Genomic DNA, 18,006 nt, shown 5'->3' on the forward strand with positions numbered 1-18,006 from the left:
GCACTGGAACAGACTGCCAAGAGAGGCAGTGGATGCTCCATCCCTGGAGACACACAAGGTCAGGCTGAACCAGGCTCTGAGCAACATGATCAAGCTGTATGCGTCCCTGTTCACTGCAGAGGAGTTGGAGTGAATGACCTTTAAGGGTCCCTTCCAAGTCAACTGGTTCTCTGATTCTATGAGCTTAGAGCTACCAATGCCAATCTCAAGCTGCTGTTGACTCCAGAACACCCCCAGACTCCAGTCTCATATTCACAATCATAGTGAAACTGCAAAACCAAGGGAAATTTTCTGCCAAACTTTTTTTTTCAGGAAGACATTCAAATTTAATACTTATAAAATGTTTCAGAAGTTTTCCTCAGCTTCACTCCAAATTTTTATCCCACATACTCATCTATTTCTAAGACAAAGGGCTTTCTTTACATTTTCAAGAAAACTGGTTTGGTTTCTTAACTTGAAACTATTCGCTTACGAGTCTACTCCAAAGAATTTTCTCCTTTACAACAGAGACAGGCACAGTAATTCTGAAAATCATGATGTTGTAGTAGAACATCAGAATATTTCTAAGCCCAGTTCTCCCACAACTCTCAAAACAAGCCATTGGATAAATATGTTTTATTTGCCTGTGATTTCAAGAAGCAGAAAAATATTGCATTGTTTCTCATACACAACCTAAATAAATGGCTGCAGCTTTGTGAAAACAATTCATGCTCACAGTATTTTCTGTGTCCCAACTGAGAGATCAGTGCAGAGCAACATACAGATCCTGGCTATAAGCAAAGAACCACTTCACTCAAGAGCTGAATTATCAATTTAAAGCAGCAAGATGAGAATGTAATCATCTGCAAACACAAACGAAGCAACAGGTCTAGCCATTACATTTACTCCCAATTATTTGCAGCTGCAAAAACATACAAACCATATTTTTTGCACACACGGTTTCATTTTTGACCCCCGACAAAAATCACTTCCTATGTTTTACCTGCTGTGCTGGGTTTCCAAACCTCAGGTTAGTGCAGATACCTTCTTGACTGAACTGACCTGCAGCAGATCATCCACAGAGAAAATCACTTCAAAAACTGCTCTGTGAAGCCACATCTCTTTAGGTCTGACCACCACTTCTAACATCATCTGACAACTAAAAACTACTTGTGCCACTCACACACACAAGTACCAGATGCTTTATCCCAGCCACAAGTGGAAAACAATGGCAAAGTGGTGTAAAACCTACATAATCTTTTTTAAGGGTATTCCTCCAGTTAACTAGTCTTTAAAAATTACTAGGCTTGATTGAATGGCAAGTAGTTAAGAATAAAAACAATGGCCCCAAAGTAACCTGCTGCAGTTTTTATTTTGTTTGCAGTTTGGCTTGTTATTGTCAGTTATTCATACGGAAGTGTTACTGTGTATTTGTACACAAAGTCCTTTTTTCAAGCAGCAAGGCATTCCCTTAGGGCCAAGAGATCTGGTGAGTGTAAGATCTGGTGAGAGCCATAAGATTCCATCTGCCAAATCCAATAATGCTTCTAGGATGGGGCTGACCATCTCTCCTCTGCATCCTGAGCACCAGCAGTACAGGGCTAGGGGTTGCCAGGCCACAGGTAGAAAAACAGTAGTAGTGGGCATGGGGTGGGGAGAACCGAGTGTGTGCTGACCACCTCTACACACTCTCAGATCCCCCCCGTTTGCCTCCAAACAAAAACAGCCTTTAAAGCATCCAACCCAAATATGCAACATGTCCAAGAAAATATAAATATCATGGCCTTGCTGTATCTATCTTGGTGCTTGACCATAGTTACATGTATTAAATGGAATATTTAGTCTTAAATTGAAGAATGTAGGCTCACACTGTGTGCATTAAGAAATTCTCTTTATGTCTAGATCCCAAGGAGACACGGGTTGGTTAACCCCAACAGATGGAGGCACAAAGAAGGCCCACCTTCACTAGTTTCACCTTCACTGTACTTTTCTCTTTGCACTACATAAATTAAAGTGGTGTGGTAAAGTCTGCGTAGAAACTGGTGAGTGTCCCATAAAGCAAATGCTTTCTTCAAACGCAGCAGAAAATATCCTTTTGTGCTAACTTATCCTGTCCATTGTGCATCTGAGCTTCCTGAGCAGCACAGCCACCACCACAGGAAAACCTCGGTCTGCTGGAACTGTCATCGTTGCCTCTCCTCCAGCTTATCTTAAGCTCTCTTACTTTACAAATAATATTAAAACATAACCATCATGATTAAACTCCCTAATGCTATTAACAGTTACTGTGCCATGATACCACTATCATTCCCTCAGCAGCATTGCAGGTATTCAAGTTTTCGGTATGGTTTGTATTAGCGCATAACTTTTCTGTGGTAGCTATTTCATGTCCTTGAATTGCAGGAGAAATATCAATAATTTCCAGCTAAACCAATATATTTTGGCTAGGAAGCAGTTTTTTCAACATAAGAAAATGAAAAGCAGATCCTCTATTTTGATATCTTACAGGCTACTCTGTTATTCTAACTAATGAATGGAGCAGACAGCCTACATCTCCTTATAATTTACTTCTCATTTCTTTTAATTTATCAATGCAAAATAATTTAGCAGAAAGTCATTAATTGAATTTCAGAGAGAGGTCTTATTAGATATGTTAAATTTCAACAATGTGGCTTCAAAACAGCTGTAGCCATGGATTTTTTTTAAGCTTTAATTGAACATCTGTGCACTTTAATTGATTAATTTGAACTAAATGCAAAGGAAAAAATAAAAGCAACAGTAGATATCATGAATGTAACAAACTCATTTTCGTTTCCTGAACTCCCTTAAATAACAACTCTATATGCATATCAGATTGCAAAAACAGCAGCGTTAAGCAGCAGCAAGTTCACCCTACGTTTCCAAACACTACACAATTTTATTTCATAAAATAGAAAGAACATATGAGAAAATATTTGCACGCCCATTCGTGTACAGCGTACACATGGTCTGCAGGGCTTTGTTTCTCTCAACCAAGGGCAGCTTTCCCAGATAGGTGGGAGGACAGAAAAACTTTATTTCCCTCTTTATCCTGTTGTGTAGGCAGGACAGGAAGCCCCAGCTGGACTTGTGCTGTAGCTGAAATCAGCTTTCTGACCCAAGCTAACATGGTGCCCAGCAAGCCTGGGAAACACCAGTGGGCATGTGGTTGGGTGCAGCACTGGGGGCACAGTCCCAAAAAGTCAGCAGGCACAATAACCAAGTTACAGCCAGATGGCAGAAAGAAGAGGACTGAAGAAAGACTTCGGCAGACTTGGCTACTGAAACCAATTTAGCATGTGGCCATGTCCTGAGCTACATTCCCCACTTTGCAAGGGAAGGCTGAGGCACCATGATAAGAAGTGCAACAGCCAAATAAGCTGCCTGAAGTAGTCATGCGAAGTGATGAAGACAGGATTGGCTTACCTATAGGGAGACACAGCCCCAAGTTCCAGTTCAAGGAAGGTCTCCAGACTAGAAGTTTCTCAGAAAACATCTCCTAGGCACAGGATCACAGTCAGTCTCTTAAAGCTGAGTGTGAATTAGTCTTCTGAAGTCTAAGAGGAGAAGACAGTGAATACTATACTAGAAGGGGACACCAGGCACAGAGTAACAAGCCAGCAGGTATACACTATGTGCCTAGGAATTACTGTGTCCTTCAGACATTACTGTGTATGACATTTTTCATTAGGTACTTGTTGACAGCTTTTGTTCACGATGTTGTTTCTAAGAATCAACGAGGCATTCGAGTCCAGGCTGGACGTGGCTCTGGGCAGCCTGGTCTGTTGGTTGGCAACACTGCCCATGGCAGGGAAGTTGAAACTAGATTATCTCTGAGGTCCTTTTCAACCCAGGCCATTCCATGATTCTGTTATTATTCTGGCAGCTGTGAATCGTGGCTTTGGAAGTCCCCACCTCTTGCACTGCAGAGTAACTAATTCTGCTTTCCTCCACTGTGAGGAAAAAGTTCTGTTTGGAATTTTATTCACTGACATTTCTGTGTTCAAGGTGTTTATTACCTCTGACTAAGAAACCAAAAACTTACAGAGAATCTCACAGGCTACTACTTAAGCACTGAATTCCTTTCATAGACTGAATATTGTGGCCTGAAAGACAAAAAAATAAAATTAGAAAACCCCATGAACTTCAAGACAGTAAGCTCTCTCAATTCCCAAAGAAACTGATAGATGATGCAACCACAGTTTCTGATAAATTAAGGGCACTTTTTATTTGTGGGTAGATATATGAGCAGCTCCCTAGATTAGTACCCATTCTCCAGAATCTTAAGAAAAAAAAATAAATTATTCCCATACTAATAACATTTCAGGTTTACATTTCATATAGATACCTTCTAAAACTCAGCTGTATATCAGTTGGAATCTATTGCAACGTTATAAAGCCAGATTCTTCTAAATATAAATATTATGACTTAAAAAAAAAAAAGAAAAAAACCTTACCAAAAGCAATAATAATACAAATTGCATCCCTTAAATACAATTGTAAAAGTAACTTTGAAAGGATGTAGTAATAGAGAAACCAAAATGTTTACCAGAGTAAGCACACAGATGACTTCTATTGGCCAGAGAGGTGGTAGTCACCGACCCTGGAAGTCTTCAAGGAACATTTAGACATTGTGATAAGGAACATGGTTTAGTGAGAACTACTGGTGACAGGAGATGGTTGGACTGGATGATCTTGTAGGTCTTTTCCAACCTTGGTGATTCTATGATTCTATGATGAGCTATCATGGAGCACACTGGTAACCAAGCTAACAACCCAACAAAACACATACAAAATTGGGATCATGCCATTTAAGACTATCCTGACAAAAACCTAAGGTAATTTTCTGACTGAATAATGTAAACTAGATGAAGAAGAGGCTCTCAACTTTTTGGATGCCCTCCAGCAGCTACTTGTCCAAGGGATGACACTCATCAAACAGCTTAAAAGTTAATTCTTCAAGAACCACTGGTGTGGGACATACAGTAGAGCTGCAAGAAATATGTAGGAAGCAAACAACTTATGCTATAGTCCCCCTATTTGCACTTTTTTTCACAGAGGTATATTACTGCTCATACTTCACTACAGCATTAATGTTTGTTTCTCCATAAAACATTACATCTACTTGTTCAAATTAAAGAGGAAAAAAAAAAAAAAAAGCTGTCAGGAAAAATCACATTTTAAGATAGATTCAAGGATGGAATACCATAACTCACAAGCTCTCTTGTAAAATCGGGTAATCATAACTATTAGAGGTTATTTTGAAATACTTTTTTTAGTGTTTTAGGACTATTAATGTCATGTTCAAATCACTCCGAGGCTTTTTGTTCTTTATTTTTTTTTTTCTTGTTGTTGTTTTACTGTTCAGGGGGATGCAATGACTCATTGGCATATTTCCAGCACAAGATGCATTTGAATAATACATGACATGCCCTTTAGCTAGCATCGCAATGCCAGATTTAAAACAAGGTAAGAAGTTTCTCTATATACACTCCCAGCGTTCAGCTGCTCATAATCTATAGCGCTAACAATTCATCATCGAACCCAGAGACTTGCTGCCAACTTATCAAAGTGGCCACTGGATGCATATGATCTAGTCTGAGCATCTGGCTCTTCACTGCTCCTGACATTAGCACAAACAACAGAATCAGTGGACTATTGAATGCAATTACAGTAACCGAGACAGACAATAAAGATTGATAGCACCGTCTCTTTTTACATCACATACAGAACTAGTGGGGGTTAAAGCTTTGCCTTGAGCTGCCTTCATTTAACAATGATTGAAAATATGCAATTGTGATGGTAAAACACTGCAGCCTGTACCACTTCATTTACTGGACACATTATCAAATTAAATGAAAAGTGAACTGCCAAAAGCAACAGTTATTATATATTAATGATGAATATTTACTTAGCATTGTTCACAAATCACACGGAGAACAGAATCCTTCTTGTTATCTTCTTTGCAGGCTACAGATGAGTAGTTTAACATTTCTATGTTTACGTTAAATCTTCTGTCTACGAATCTCTAAATACAGACACGTGCGATCGGTTTTGTGCCTATCCATGTGGTTACAAATGTGTAATTAATATAACGCTCCAGTAGTAAATGAATCCTAATTGCTGCAAGGATTCTTCACCTCAAATCACAGTTGGTTTTATTGAAAGTACTTAACTAACCAAAGAAAGTAAAGGAAAGTAGTATTTTGTTTCCAGAAGGCTTTGCACCATGGGTCATGTGGCGTTCAACAATTTAGCAAGTGGAAAAATCCAGAAGCCCCCAGTGCACTGGATTCATCTAAGATACATCTCTTGCAGAGTAATTCAAACATTAGTATTAGGTTATTGAATACTGAGAGAGCTAAAAAATATGCAGTACATTTAAATCACCCAGATCAGGAAAAAGAGTTATGGAAATAACATTGTACAAGTTGTCGGCTGTTTTGCTAAAAACTAACTCCTTGTTTTACAGAAGTCATGTTAATAGCATAATTACTACAAATTACATGCAATGCATGGCAATGGTCAAGCTACTAATGGCAGAACTGACAGCTTCTTGGTGGCAGTAGCCTATTTCCTATTGATCATTGTATGGCAAAAGAAGTTGATGACAGTGCCAATAGGATACACACATTACAGCACAATAGCAGGTAAAAAAGAAGGAAAACTGGCCCATCCCTTCCAACAACCAATGATGGCTCAAGAGGAGCACAATCTCTACCCACAGGAATAGTGCTCACTTAGCTGCTAACCCTTAAACGAGGGTGAGGAGGGGTGGGTCCACACTCCATCCCTTCTGGTCACTCAGATGCACTGCTGGCACCTGAGCTCCCTGGGTTTGCCACGCTTTCTCACCTGGTGCTCAGCCACTGGTTCAGGCTGTGGCCTGGCAATTCATACAGAAATAATAATAAAAAAAAAGTCTTTCCCACAAACTCAAGAGTAAACAAAATAGTAAGTATACTGTCAGTGTCACTAAAAAAACTTCTGTCAATTTTAGATCAGTCACAGTAAAGTAGTGGCTGTATAACATGTGGTTCTGGTACTGCCTGGTTTGGGGTTACATGCACAGAAAACGCAAACAGATGGTCTTTGTCATGCAGTGATATCCGTGCATGCAGATTTTTGCCTGTGCATGGCTCTGTTAGCTTCAAAATAGCTCTCAGTGCAGGCACGAGTCACTCGGCAGGAGCATGCTGAGCGAGCTGAAACTGAATGACTAAGCTAAGAAGTTTAAATAAAAATAGGTATTTGGGTTTTTTCCACCCTTTTCCTCATACAGATCTGCATAGTAAAATAAAGCCATTGACAGAGCACTCACTAATACACATGAATCGTATCCTTCAAACTTTTCTAAAGCAAACTGATTATATTCCAAGAATTTGATCTCATTTCTACAAATTGCTGATGTAAAGACACTGTGATCTAAACGATATAAAAGAAGAAAACCAAGAGAAAAACATTTCTGTTTCTGGCTGCTAAGCCATAAAAGTGACAAACATCCAAGCATGCCACAATAGAAAACTACGCGCTGATCCCACACGATAAATTGAAAAAGCAACATTCTCTATCGTACTGTTTAACAATAGTGCAAAAATAACTGCCGGAAACTCTGGCTAAGGATGGCCCACAGAAAGTTCTGGAAAGGATGAGGCATCAATAGGGAAACTACATGTAGAACAAATGAATTATCTGAAGCCTACTGGAAACAGGAAGCTGAGGACACTTCTATTTTCAAATGACATTTATTATCATTCTCCTCTCGCCTTTTTAAGCAGAAAACAGCTAAATTTAACATAATATTTTTCGAGAAACATATGCATTTTATTGTATTCACATTTACTTGCTGGAAATATCACGAGAAATATTAGACTTTTTTTTTCCATCCATGCCACTGTCTCCTCTTGAGTTTCCATATGAAGTAACAATAATCTATTCCACAAAGCAGTACAACTATTAAAGCCCATTTTTTACAATCATATTTTGTCCTCCCACACCAACCATTACCTTTATCACAGAGGCTGATGTTTGTTCAATGGTATGTGTGCATTGACTGATCAGCAAGCTGTTGACATGGGAGAGAGGTCAGCAAACGAGTCCTGTCCATCTTCCCTCAGCGAGGTACTTGAGAGTCCTGTACTTACACAACAGCAGCTTTACAATTCTCAAAACACAGTTATTTCGAAACTCCTTTACAAACAGGTTTGCAAATGCGGATTCACTGAAGGGAGAAGATATGCAGGCCCATGGGATGAGCCTCATCTCCTTAGAAAACTAGCTATGGACTGTCATTGGGAAGGAGGTGGCTGACTGCCTTCAGAAGAGGTAGGCCATTCCTCCTGAATATTTTCTCAGGAGCTAGAGAAAAATTGCAGCGAGCTGAGAATTACAGGGAAAAGAAAGGAAAGGAGAGAAGGAAAGAGTTAAAGATCTTGTCCCTGATATGACTGAAGTCTGAGATAAATCAACAGCTCTACTCATCACTTAGGGAAGGGCACAGTCCCAACCCTGCACCACGAATGAACACAGAATCACTTTCAGAGATAAGTAATTGCATCTCAGTTACAGGAATCAAAATCTGTAGATGTAGATAGATAGATCAATAAGGTGAATATAGATTCAGCTTTTCACAAATTTTGGTTCACATTTCCATAATTCTCCGGTGTATTTCAGTGAAGATACTGTCCAACTGCATCGTATTTCAGCAGGAGAGGAATAATCAAGTCAGACACATTATACCACAGTGGACAGAATGGGGAGAGATTCTGTTGTTTGAGATCTTTTCTAAAGAGCAGAGGAATCAAGCTTCGTTTTTGTCTCTCAATTTATTTTGCCATTCTTATTGTGTCAAACAAAAACCAGCACTAAAATAAAAAACGAAGTATCACTCATTCTCCTCAAGTACCGCCAAGAAAAGCCCCGATTCCCAAGCCACCCTTCTGCCCTCAAGTGTTCCTGTGACCTCAGCGGCAGCCCATCTCCAGAGAAGGGAGGTACATCACAGCCACAAAGCTGTGTGGAATGACACCACCACCGCATGCTTTCCCACCAGAGCTTAGTGACATCATCAAGTACATCTGAATTTCCATATCCCTATCAATAAGTAAATATGCTCATTAATTTTAAAATTTTGCCATACAACAAGTAGGATAGGTCACACAAAAATAACAAATGAAAAAGGACTAAGAAAATATTCCAGCGTGTAGAGTGCTTAAGAACTTAAAGGTACTGATCTAAGCAGAAAAATGCGAAGCCAGTGCTCTTAAACCCCCTCTGCATATTGACACAGACCTTTGCTGCAGCATCGGACAAGAAACAGAACAGCTTGTCTGCCTCTGCAAGTCTGCCTAAACAATGCTCTAATTTATTTGTCCTTTAAAATACACCACAGGTAATAATCCTTTATCCACAAATATCTCGAGTTCAGGGAAAAGAGCTTGTTTCAGCCAGTTTGACAGAGGCATGAAATAGGCAATATCATGCAAGATGAGAAATCTGAAAATGATATTTAATGTGGAATAGAAAAAGTGCTGTTATATAACACAAAAAGTCTGATGTAGTCATGCTTTAATATTTTCCCAAAACTAAATCATGTTATTCTGAGGATACCTTTAGCATCATGACTTTTGGTCAAGGAGTGATTTTGTTTCTCGCTATGTCACAAGAAGAAAAACAGCCTCAGTACAGAATAGGCAAAGTATGAACTTGCTTGATTCTGAAACTAGTTTTTCTCACTGCCGTCTTATTTAAAAAATAGTTTCTCTGAAGATAGCTTTTACACACACACGTTTATAACCCAAAGTCTCAAAACCCGCTGTCACTTTCAGCACAATTACATGTTGTGCATTCATTCTTTTTATTTCAGAGGGACCATCTGTATATATTAAGTTACACACGTCCAATTACTTTGCAGGGATGCAGACTATGTTAAAGAAGTTCTTGAGATAAGAACACAGGATCTGGATCGTGCTGCCAGTACACCTCTGAGACCAAGCAGGATAATTGCTCATAGTGAGAAGAGCTTCACGGCCATGTAGAGTGTGACTCAATGCCAACAAAACCCAGGGGAGAACACCTGCTCACGCCCCATCGAGGGACTTTTTTCACTTCCTTGTTTCTGCCACAACTGTCAGGTACCCATTGTTCAAAATTACACATCATTTCACAAGCCCAGTGACCGATCTTCAGAAATTAACTGAATTAGAACTGCACTTGGTTCTTTGTCAGAGACGTGCATGTTCTGTTTCTTGGTGGCACTGAACACCACAGCATCACCAGTGGGCATCCAGAGCAGAGAGATGTAAGCCTCTTAGCATACTGTGCTGAGAGGAGTATGGCTTTTTTTAGGCTCTCTCCAACACCCAGGGAAAGACTGTAAGTGCACAAAGATCACAGTTCTCCTCTGGAAATCTCTGCCATTCTTTTCTGGCCTTAGAGGAAGCCTAGCACAAATGTTCTCCTAACTTAGACACTCTGAACAAACACCTAAAGATAAGGCAACAAGTCAAGATCCTGGAAGAGAATCCAGTAAATAGGAACAGGTCTTTGGCAGCCTTCCCACGAGAGCTGAAGTAAAGCACTTGGCCTGTGTTTCAGCTCCCTGTGTGTTTAATAGAAGGATAACATTACTGCCCTAACTCACAAGGGCACAATAAACACATTAATGATTATTATACCCTCTGAAAATATGGTAATGAAGGCTGTAAGTATAAGCACCATCATAAGAAACATGTCTGAGCACTTACTTTCACTTAGCTGTACTTTCAATATTTCAGAGCTTTCTTTCACGTATACAGATCCTAGGGCAGAACTTGAGGGAGCCCTCAGCCCACACCCACCACGAACTTTGGAGCTGCTTTGAGAAAGGCTCAGCTGCTGCACCTGTGCAGTAGCATGGGCTGCAATCCTGCTTAGCAGGAACAGACTCTGCTATGGTTGTTGTCTGCAGAGGTCCGTGACAGACGCTGAGTATCCTCAACTGCTGAATTCCATCACCGCTTCCATTCCCAGGCAGCTCCCCTTGGCATGACAAATGAGGACACACTGGGACACCAACCACAGAATGCAGAGGCCGCGTGCACTGCATGCCAGCACCCTCCCCAGCTGCAGCAGGCAGGAGCACCACGCAGCAGGACAGAGCCTGCCTCTGGCACCAGAAAACAGTGCAGTGAAAGCCTTACAACTTTGCCATTTCCTGCATCCTGCACCGCATCACGGCAGGGACAACTACAGTGAAACTGCTTTCCTTCTTTACTCATTAAACAGCAAAATGAGTATCTTTAAAATCTCTTAAATTCTTTTTTTTTTCTTCTTTTTTTTTTTTCTTTTCAGTTAACTCAGAGATATTATGGCATGGAATTAAACGCATCCCCTTTTATCCTAATCCAGCCCCATCCTGAGAGCGCCTTCTCTGACTTAAGCTGAAGGTCTCCGAGTTTGGTGAATAAAGCACTCCAAGTTGCAGAGCAACACACTCAGATATACAAATACAGGACTGGTCATTACAGGGAACCACAAGACCAGGTACATAAAACTGGTAAAAAATAACTGATTTACAGCTAAATGCATAAACAGAGGAAACTTGTCTGGAGGCAAAGCAATAATGTGAGCATTACCTTAGCAATTCACAGCTTAGTCATTCATGTGAAAGATCTCTTCAAAGCAGCTGTTTCAGACTCTGGAAATTAAAGTAATAATAAAAATATAATTAAAACAAACACATACATCATTATAATTCTGGAACGTCTCAAAATAAGAATTAACAAAAAGTGAGCTTCCCCTTAATGCAGCCCCACACCTGCTCGGGACAGCACAACCCTGCAGCAGAGGCACGGGGTCTTTGGAAAGCCCTACCCAGCCTAGCAAGCACACGGGCAAAGCAGTTAGTTTACAAAGGAATAATTGCTTCTCCTCCCTACCCCTTCCCTAAAGATGGCAAAATACACATTATTTAAAAATTAAAGGCATTTAGAGTAATAGTCCCCTAAATGCAAAGTATTTATTTCTTCTTTCATCATCGGTAGTTTATGGCGTTGTTTGGGTTGGTTTTGATTTTTGGTTTGTTCTTTTTTTTCCCCCACAGTTTGCTTAGTGTTAGGCTTGTGCTGAACTCATCAATAAGAAATGAATTTTGGTAACTTTCAAAACCACTATATTATTTTTCCTTTTATTTGTAGGGAGTTTTTCTTCTCTCAGTGGTATTACTGCAATAAGTTAGTCATTATTTCTTTATGTTTTCCCTCCTTTCTTTAGTATTTCATTTCCCTTTACAGCACATCTCATGATCACAAAGAAAACAGAGACACTTATTTCTTTTAACAGTTGAAATTGCTGCAAGTGATTTAACTGTCATTTAATCTGATTCCTCTATTCTGTCTGTGGAGAAATATGTTTAATGTACTGGAAATTATGTTAATAAGAAAAAGCATTATCTCATTTAATGAAATAAATATACAAATATTTCAAAATAAAATAAAGAGGCAATCTTCACTGAGGAAAAAATGTCTCTTATGGTTTGCATAAAATAAACAAATGATAAAAATTAATGAATACATTGAAATACACTGACAAAAATTATGCCTAAACTCAAAAGGGAAAAAAAACAAAACAAAACAAAAAAAAAACCACAAGGAAACAAAAGGGAAGGTGACTGAATTGCAGCTCACCAAATCAAACAGTTCCTGAGAAAACACAGCAGCAAGCAAAAAGAATCAGGGCACAAATGATTTTTAAAAATTATTTTATCACCTGAGGCAAAACTTTATTTTCCCCTCTCCCTTTTAAAAGAAGTAGTAATCCTATCTCCTGCAATTGGCTTTTGTTTCATTTCCTTCAAATGGTGTTGAAATAATATTTTTTGTTTACTGACCACAATTCTTTCATCCTTTAATTCTGTTTGGTCCTTTGCCACAAAGCATGTTTAATTGATGGCGACAGATCCAAACCCCTCTGATTTAGTTAATCGTAACAGTCAATAACTCCGTTTCCAGGTTTTTACATTGTGAAGTATGTAACTAGCATGTACTAAGGTTAAGTAAATATTGTTAGTGGTGAGAGAAAAACTTGCAGCAATTATGTAATAAAAGCATGACCACTGCAACAGAAACACATAATTAGCGATTTAATTACAGACATCAAAACAAACTAAAGATGTCAATAAAAAAATCTACTGTGACAAACTGATTTCATTTCCCTGTTCTGCAATTCTAGATCTTAATGCACTTCTTTATTGTTCCTTTTTTTTTTTTTTCTCTTTTTCCAGAAATAAGCAGTGCAAAACAAAATCAGATGCTGGGTGCCATCCGTTGGGGGTGTGACCAGTGGGGATTTGCTTCCCTTTCTCCCAGCTGAGAACTAGTGCCATCCATGCAGCCAGCAGCTCCCCTTCACAACCAGCAGCACAGACAAGGCTGCTGCGTGGCAGAGAAGCCTCAGCCAGTTGTCACAGCCCTTCCCAGGGCACTTTCTTCATGCCCTGTTTTCTCCCTTTGCTTTCCCCCTTCATGCAAAGCGCTATGGATCAGAACAGCTCCAGCTTAGTCGCTTCCGTTACTGAGAATAACAGCAAAGCACAAGAAGAGGGAGAGATCTCAAGTTGCTTTCTGATTCAAAATGCACGGTTTTACTTCCCTGCAGTTCTCCTTTTGGTTTATAGGCTTGTCAATCTAAATTTGGGAAGGACAGAAGGAATCCAGTGAATCCAGGATTAATATCAAGGAGTTCACATTCTTAGTTTAAAAAATCATCTAAAAATGCTTGCAGTGAAATGCTAAGCCCACTGCAGTCAGTTAAAAACTCCCACCACTATCAGTGGGGTTTTCACTCTGCATCTGCAGAGGCTCTCACAGAATCACAGAATTGTTGGAGTTGGAAGGGACCTCTGGAGATTGCCAAGATCAACCCCTTGCCAAAAGCACGTTCCTTACATTAGCAGTTATACAGGATAGCATCCAGGCAGGTTTTGAGTATCTCCATAGAAGGAGACTCCACAACCTCTCTGGGCAGCCTGTTCCAGTGCTCACAAAACAGTTTTGCCTCATGTGCAGATGGCAACATGTGTTCCTGTTGCTCCCTCACATTCTTTTGCTGGGCACAACTGCTAAGAGCCCAGCCCCATCCTCTTAACACCCACTCTTTATATACTGATACACATTGATAAGATCCCCCCTCAGTTTTCTCTTCTCCAGGCTGAACAGTCCCATGTCTCTCAGCCTTTCCTCACATGGGAGATGCTCCAGGCACTGAAACATCTTTGTAGCCCTCTAACGGAATCTCTTCAGCAGTTCTCTCTCTTTCTTGAACTGGGGAGCACAGAACTGGACACAGTTGCTCCAGATGTGGCCTCCTCAGGGCAAAGTAGAGGGGAGAAGAACCTCCTTCATCCTCTGGCCTCTCTTTGTAATGTGCCTCCAGATACCATTGGCCTTCTTGGCCACAAGGGCACACTGCTGGCTCATAGCCAACCTGTTGTCCACCAGGACACCCAAGTCATTTCCTGCAGTGCTTTCTTCCAGCAGGTCAGCCCCTCATCTGTACTGATGCATGCAGTTATTCCTCCCCAGGTGTAGAACCCTACACTTGGCCATTTTGAACCTAATAAACTTCCTTTCTGCTCAATTCTCTCTGAATGGAAACACAGCCTTCTGGTGTGTCAGCCACTCCTCCCAGCTTTGTATCATCAGCAAACTTGCTGAGAGTGAACTCATTCTCAGCATCCAGGTTGTTGATTAAGTTGTTGAAGAGGACTAGACCCAACACCAACCACCTGGGATCACCACTAGCTACAGTCCTCCAACTAGACTCTATGCCACTGATCACAACCCTTTGAGTTCTACCAGTCAGACAGTTCTCAGTCTAGCTCACTATTTACTTATCTGTTCCACACTTTCTAACCTTTCCTACAAGGATATTATGGGAGATGGTGTCAAAGACTTTGCTGAAGTAAAGGTGTATGACATCCACTTCTATCTCCTCATCTACCCAGCCAATCTTGATGTGCTAGAAAGTTACCGACTGGTCAAGCACAATTTCCCCTTGATGAATCCATATTGACTACTCCTCATAATCTTCTTTTATTCCACTCACCTCCTTTCCTAGCTTACTTTAAGAGTTATGAGATTCTTATCCTCCTGAAATATTCATGGAGAAAACCAAAACTCCAGACATGCAGAGATCATCATCATGAGGTCCTACACCTGACTCACTGTGATGGGATGCTCAAGCTGCACCATGTACGTAATATACAAAGCAAATCACACACAGTGTTTGCTTGCAAGGGTAGACTGTAACGTGAAAGAAGCAAGATATTTAAACATAAATTTAGAATCACTAATACACATATATTATATACATAAAGCCAGACTTTATACCAATACCAGGATTTGGTTTTAATGATATACTCTCTTTTTCAGCTAAGTTTTGATTCTACAGAAAATACTCACTATAGCTTTTGTGATCAGGGTTTACAGAGATATTCAGAAGGGGATAACCCTATAAATTCACAGCTTTACTTCTCTAATTCGAGGTTTACAGGGCATTTAAAAACAAAACCTAAAACCCATTGTATTTCTTTTATAACTAGAGTGAAGAATGTTCGGCAGTACAAATGAATTAGGAAATTACTCTCCTGCCGTGAAAAAACATTATGCTGTTAACATGCAGATATGCACTCAAAAAAAACACTAATTCAATAAGATGAGAAAGTAGGAGGTTTAGTATAAAACCCTCTCAGCTTTACTAATGTGAATGTCAATAACTGACAGCGATAACTTGCCTTACAAAGATGCAATGCACCTTGAGAACCTGACCGCCAATCGCAGAGCACGTCTTTGCCTTGCAGCAGCGGTGGGCACACGCCCTGCCAGGCCTGGATTTACAGGTACCAAATCAGTGCATGTCATTGCTCCCGGGGTCAGAGCTCTGGCAGGACACTCAGCAGAGCCCAGAAGGAGCCCACAGACCAGGGCAGGTTGCAGTCCACTGTCAACTCTGCTTGGTAGCACTTCCAACAGCCCGAGTCCGTCCCCAGAGTGCTCCCACTTGGACCCACAGCTTGTTAAAAAGTTATCATGGTTAATCTCATCTGTTTTGCTCTAGCAATACTTAAGAGAGCTGCATCAAAAGAATGAAGTACATTCTTTTGCTTGCAGTTTCTTTGAGCAATCAGACAAGATGAGCAAAACATCTTGTCAAACTGCAAAGGAAGAAATCCCCCAAAATATTTGCTTTGTTCTTAGAAAAAGAAAAGTAAAACTCATTAAACTTTTGCCAAAAAAAGTTTGTACACTCTGTGAAACAAGCCTGACTTTTTACCCAAAGTTTAGTAAGAAAAATACCTGTTCTTAAAAGTGATAATTTTAATGGAAAATCAGACTTATTTTTTAACAATCATTAAGCCTAAGCTTTAAAATGGACACCTGTTTTTCTTAAACTTTTATGGCTTGGGGTTTACTTTGGCATTTTAATTAACACATTTGTATCTTCTGATTGCTACTTCTACTCTTGATAGGAAAAGAATGGGCAGAGGGGAACAGCAGACTGCTAAGGTGGTATTCTGCAATACATTTGACTACACAGGATTTTTTTTTTTCATTGAACATGTTTATTACACTGAATTTCAGCCGTCTTGCACATTAAGTTTTTCTCAGCTTGAGGCTAAACATGGATGAACTCAAAATCAGGACTTACTCCTTCTATCTGCAGAGCAAATCTAGAAATACAGCCCAGTCTCTGCCCATGCTGGGACTGAAGCTAAAACCTCTCCTCGATGCACACAGCGTGGCTCAGTTGGAGTCATAGGGGAACTTGCCACATTAGTGCCAACACAGACCACAAGCACACAGACTTGATGCTTAGTGCCTCTTGCCCTAAGACAAAGCTGCTGGTTTGTTCTGCAGCTGTATGCACAGCCACTCGCTTTTGTTACACTTGCAGCCCCTTTGGCTCCTGCAGATTGAATACACCACTGCAACTGAGGCTGCGACATCAATACACAGATTGAAAGCTGGAAGTAAAAAGCTAATAGTGTCTTATGTACTTCTGAAATTTCTCCTGCCTCTTTTATGTAACTCCTTTAGCCTTTTATCAGCCTTTTTAAACATATTTGAATTTATTTGATTTTCACATTTTCTCCCTCTGTTCCTCTAATGAAAAGAATTAATTTATATACCTTTGAAGAGAGCTCTCTGCTTTCCCACAATGCAATAGACCATTTTTCCTCAAAATGGGAGTCATAATTTTGAACCTTAGTAATGTGCACAAACACTGAATCTAGAAAATCAAGCAGGTGCTGAAACCAAAAGATAGAAATGCGTGTTTGAGCAGAAATACAGAATTTGAATATCTTTGAAAACTGTATCTCCTCACAAACTTTAATTTTTTTTTAATTTTTTTTTTTTTTAAGTATTTCTAGAAGATGCATTTTTGCAAAATCCATTGTACCACCTCTGCCTGCTCTGTGGAAATATACCACTAACACAGCAATACTGAGAACTCACCAGAAGAACAAGAGAACTGCAAATTTTACATCAGGGGGAAGACTAGTCCAGGCTGGGAATTAAACAGGGACTAAATACTTCATCCTTTAAGATTTCTACTCTTTTCTATTTGTTTTTAAGCAATTGCAAGGGTAGTCAGCATGTGATATACAGCACTGAGAATTCATGTTGCAGACACATCATCATCATGTCACAAGAATTCCGCCATTGCTGAAACTAGAGGAAACTAGCCACAGACTACTCAGCACTCAAATACAGTAGCAGAAGAGCATGACTAGAGATAGATGCTCTCAGTTTGAGTAATGACAGAGTTTCTGTTCTGCCAAATGGGCTTTTATCCTTCCTTATCATTATACCAAGTCAACCTGGGAAACCATCCACAAAATAATAAACAGAAACAAAACAAAAGCAACCAGGAACAAGTAGCAATCATCGTGAAATATGTTCAAATTCACTAACTCTCCACGTTGGGATTAACTAGACATTCATCATATTGTTTTCCAGGTAGCCCCTT

General features: G+C 39.9%; 1 protein-coding gene across 14 annotated transcripts in view; it reads right to left on the minus strand.

Moving 5' to 3' along the window:
• Window positions 1-18,006, minus strand: part of LOC116216268 (uncharacterized) — a 359,292-nt gene that overhangs the window by 326,358 nt on the left and 14,928 nt on the right. For all 14 annotated transcript variants that reach the window (XR_014881787.1, XR_014881790.1, XR_014881786.1 and 11 more), the window contains one exon: window positions 11,613-11,674. The gene's annotated coding sequence lies outside the window, so the exon portion shown is untranslated. The remainder of the gene's footprint in view (window positions 1-11,612; window positions 11,675-18,006) is intronic.

This window comes from Meleagris gallopavo, chromosome 2 (assembly GCF_905368555.1).
Source record: "Meleagris gallopavo chromosome 2, MGAL_WU_HG_1.1, whole genome shotgun sequence".
Taxonomy (NCBI): Eukaryota; Metazoa; Chordata; class Aves; order Galliformes; family Phasianidae; genus Meleagris; species Meleagris gallopavo.